Here is a 5,000-nt window from a genome sequence, read left to right as displayed (position 1 = left end):
CCAGGTGAGATGGAGGTTACCTTAACAAGACTCACTCACCTACTAGCTAACAACACTTTCTACCCTCTCTCTCTCTCTCTCTCCTCTCTCTCTCTCTCTCTCTCTCTCTGTGTGTGTGTGTGTGTGTGTGTGTGTGTGTGTGTGTGTGGATTTATCAGTCTAGGTTCGTATAGGCGTATCTCTTTGACAAATGTTCTCTCTCTCTCTCTCTCTCTCTCTCTCTCTCTCTCTCTCTCTCTCTCTCTCTCTCTCTCTCTCTCTCTCTCTCTCTCTCTCGACTTTTTTTTGGTAATTTTTTTCTGCCTGTGTCTCTTTTTGTTTGTCTCTGGTTCTGTCTGTCTGTCTGTCTGTCTGTCTGTCCGTCTGTCTGTCTTTTTTTTCCCTACTCTCTTTCTCTCTTGTGGCTTAATTCCATCTATTTGTTTACTTGTTTTCTTTATAACTAACCTAACATGTCCTTATCTTTATGCAGTATTACGTGTGCTGCATATAGTCCTTAGTTACAAATGAATATTTTTCCTCTTCACTTGAGATTACCTTGAAAAACAGCAGCGCCAGAATAATAATAATAAATAATAATACTTGTGTTCATATGGCTTTAAGTATTCATCTGCCTAACTTCACCTCAGCTTACCTTAGAAGTCATGTATATATACCTGTGTTTTTATAAGGTTCATGTATTAAGGTCTGCGGCTTTACTGGAGTTTGCTTTTAAAATTATGTATAGAATTGTGTGTTTTGGTAAGGTTTCCAGTATCAAGCTCTGTAACCTTACCTGTGTTTACCTGGAGAATTATTTATATGTGTACCTGAGTTTTGTGATAAGGTGTAAGTGTTAATTTGACGACTCGTACCTGAACTTACCTTAAAAAAAATTATAAATTAAATGAATGAATGAATGAATGATAACAACACATATAATTCTTACAATAAGCTTCATAATATCAATCCGAACATCCTTACCTGATCTTGCCTTGAAAAATGAACAAATCAATAAATAAATAAACACAAAAACAACACCAATACAAATAACTGTTTCAATAAGGTTCAAAGTATTAACCTGAACAACCTTATACCTGAGCTTACCTGGAAAATGATAATAATAATGCATGCACAGGTACGTAGGTAGGTGTGTGTTTAAATAAGGCTGCTGCATTGATCTTAACACTGCCTTAAGGTCACTTCCTCCTCGCCTTATCGGGACACGCATAAACTTGTGCAGCGTGTCCTCCCTCACACCCTTGTATACACTCTGATTGAGGCATGCGCGAGTGTATCTTGTTCCTGCCACGCCTTGCACTGCCTAATACTGTGTGCTTTATTGTTTATTTGTTTATTTATTTATTTTTTTTATCGTGTTTTTTGCTTTTTTTTTTTGCTTTGTTTTGGTTATTTTACTTGGTTTCTTTTCTTCTTCTTTTCTTCTTATTTTTCTTTCTTTTCCTTCACTCATAATGTCCCGTAAAAGATGCAGAGTCAGCAGTGGCAGGAGGGAAGGAAGGCTGGCTTAGTTCCCGTAGCCACACAGTGCTGATGCTCCTCCCTTGAACCTTGCAGTCGTCAGGCATTCCAGTAACACTCCTTGCCTGCCGCGGCCTCCCGTCACTGCTGGTAAGGTGCCGTTTTGTTGGTGCACGTTTGGCGTATATAGAAAAAGAACATGAATGATGATCTTTTTACTACTCACACTACAGAAGTTAATTTGCACACACACGCACACACACACACACACACACACACACACACACACACACACACACACACACACACACACACACACACACACACACACACACACACACACACACACACACACACACACACTTATTCATACATACATAAACACTTATTCTTGCTTTATTCTTGAAGCTTTTCCTTCTTTTGCCTCACCTGGCCTATCTTTCATTCATTAGAGGACAACACACACACACACACACACACACACACACACACACACACACACATTCTCTCTCTCTCTCTCTCTCTCTCTCTCTCTCTCTCTCTCTCTCTCTCTCTCTCTCTCTCTCTCTCTCTCTAATGCGATCGGTGTTAAGATAAAGAGAACAGTAATTAAGACAAATATGAATGTTAATGAGGGAAATAACTCCTCCTTTTTATTTCCTCCTCTCCCTCTTCCATTTTCTTTCCGCCTCTTCCTTATTTGTTTTTTTTATGTTCTCTTCTCTTCCTTCTTCGTCTCTCTCTTTCTTTCTTCTCTCTCTCTCTCTCTCTCTCTCTCTCTCTCTCTCTCTCTCTCTCTCTCTCTCTCTCTCTCTCTCTCTTCATTTCTCTGTTTTTTCTTCCTTTATCTAATTTCCTTATCGTGTATTCTTTTATTCTCTCTTTTCTCTTCTCCTTTACTTATTAACTTTTTTTCTTTTCTCCTTCTTTCCTTCTTCTTTCTTCTCTCACCGCCCCCCCCTCTCTCTCTCTCTCTCTCATCTTCACTCCAAGCACTCACTCCCCTCCTCCCACCCGTCCATCTCCTCTCCTCTCCCGATCTCTCTATTCTCACTCCTTCCCGCCCTTCCCTTCCTGCATACTAAGGGCAAAAGGGCAGAGCGTAAGGGCACGTTCCCATCCCTTCCTTGCATCAGTGAGCATCTATATGGGTTGTGAGGTAAGTGAGGTTAAACAACGGAGGGTCTGGTTAGGGGGTGGATGGGTGACCGCCGAGTTGTTGTTGTTGTTATTATTATTATTATTATTATTATTATTATTATTACTATCCATTACTATCCATACATCCATTCACACACTTCTACACACACACACGCACACACCTTACTACTCCTAGAACAGTACAACCTCTTACTAACACACATACCTACCTAGTCTATTCCCCCTCCTCCCTCAACCCTCCCCCTCACACGTAACAGTCAAGAATAGCAGGTAGGACTGAGAATTTCAGCAGGACTGGTATCAGGTAAGGGTGTGGGGAAGGGGAGGAAGGGAGGAAGGGGGGAAGGGGGTACAGTGGACAGGTGTGGCAGAGAGGGGCGTGAGGTAAGCAGGTGGGCGTGGGCGTGGTGTTGCTTTGGTCGTGATTTATAAAAGCATTTATTGACTTCTTTATAATTTTGGTTAATGCGCTTTAGAGAGAGGGAGAGGGAGGGAGAGGGAGAGAGAGAGAGGGAGAGGGATATTAAGCTTTTATGTTCTGATTGAATTTAGTTGTGTTCGTTTATGTTTGTTTATTTGTTTGTTTATTTGCCACTAAGCCTCTCGTCGTCCTAGCTACAGGGTGTTACAAAATATACATAGAAGGTCATACGTAGTGAAATTTAGAAACACATATCATTTCTTGTTTTTTTCTCAGTCTATCTATCTGTCTATCTATCTATCTATCTATCTATCTATCTATCTATCTATCTGTATTTCTTTCCTTCTGTCTACATATCTATTTCTTCCTGCCTTTACATTTTTTTCCTCTTATTCCTCTCTTTCCTCTCCTTTCCTCCCTCAGCAACCTTCCTCCTTCACCACATCCTCTTCTCCTCTCCATCTTTTCCCTCACATCCTCTCCCTTCATCACACCCTCTCCTCCCCTCATAAACACCCTTCCTTTCCCCTCACAACCTTCCCTTTCTCCCCCCTTACCAACCTACTCTTTCCTTTCACCACCCTTTCTCCCGCCTCCTCCTCCTCCTCCTCCTCCTCCTCCTCCTCCTCAGGTTCGTGTATAAGGGGGGTAAATGAATCATCAGGTAAATGGAAGTTGATATTGAGTTAATGGCTAAGCGAGTTAATTATTTTACCTGACTGAGGTGAAGGGAGGAGAAGGAGGAGAAGGAACACCTGGTAAAGGAGGAGGAGGAGGAGGAGGAGGAGGAGGAGGAGTAGGGGAACACCTGGTTTGTTTACTTTTTTGTTATCTTTTTCTCTCTCTCTCTCTCTCTCTCTCTCTCTCTCTCTCTCTCTCTCTCTCTCTCTCTCTCTCTCTCTCTCTCTCTCTCTCTCTGCTTATGTAAAGGGTAATATTGTCGCTGTATTTTACAATGGCAGAGCGAGGATGGGGGTGTTTATAAACGTATGGGGTGGGGTGTAGCTGGCGTGCTCTGATGTGTGATGGAACGTGGGTCTAAAGAAGGGGAAACAAGGCAAAATTAAAGTTAGTGGCTTTGAATTAATTTTTTTCCCATACTTCTTTTATTTTCTGTGTCTGAGTGTGGAGGTGACAGATAGACAGAGAGAGAGGGAGGGGAGGGGGGCCGTAAACAACAACAAACACTACCACCACCACCAACAGCACCCAACCCAGTCCAGTCCCAACACAATACATTCCACTGCAGTAATTAGACTTGACAGGTAAATCAGAGATGAATCCACGAGATACAGCACACCTGCCCCACACACCTGTCCACCTCAGCTCCAGATAAAACACAGGTAAAAAGAAGAAGAAGAAGAAGAAGAAGAAGAAGAAAAAGAAGAAAACGAATATCAAGTCAGTTCTCATAAGACGCAATAATATACGAATAAATACAGGTATGTTTACAAATACACTTAACTCTCCTTATTCATGCTGAAGTGAAAATATTTGATGGTTGAATTTACCGGATGAGACTAAAAGCTTCCGGAGTTATGGGATATTTGATAAAAGAATAGAAAGTGGTCCTATTTAGTTTTAGTGTAAGTAGTAGTAGTGGTGGTAGTGGTGGAAGTAGTAGTAATAGTAATAGTAGTAGTAGTAGTTTATTCCGTTTCACAATTTATTTTAAGTTACATCAACAGTCCCTCTGAAATTACAATAGAATCATGTACAATACGATATAATAGACAGTTATCATAGCAGCAGCAGCAGCAGTAGTAGTAGTAGTAGTAGTAGTAGTAGTAGTAGTAGTAGTAGCAGCACATCAGCAGTAACCAGCAAGGCGTCTATACAAAGATTAAAGTAGAGACTCATAAAAGTGTTTGGGATGCATCAGTGGCGAGCGAATTGTGATCCCGTTGTGAAGAGTGACAGGCAGTGGCAGTCTCGTGGCTAGCTTTATGTGGCTCCT

The sequence above is a fragment of the Scylla paramamosain genome, chromosome 29 (genome assembly GCF_035594125.1).
Source record: "Scylla paramamosain isolate STU-SP2022 chromosome 29, ASM3559412v1, whole genome shotgun sequence".
NCBI classification, from domain to species: domain Eukaryota; kingdom Metazoa; phylum Arthropoda; class Malacostraca; order Decapoda; family Portunidae; genus Scylla; species Scylla paramamosain.
Note: the sequence above shows the minus strand (reverse complement) of the source record.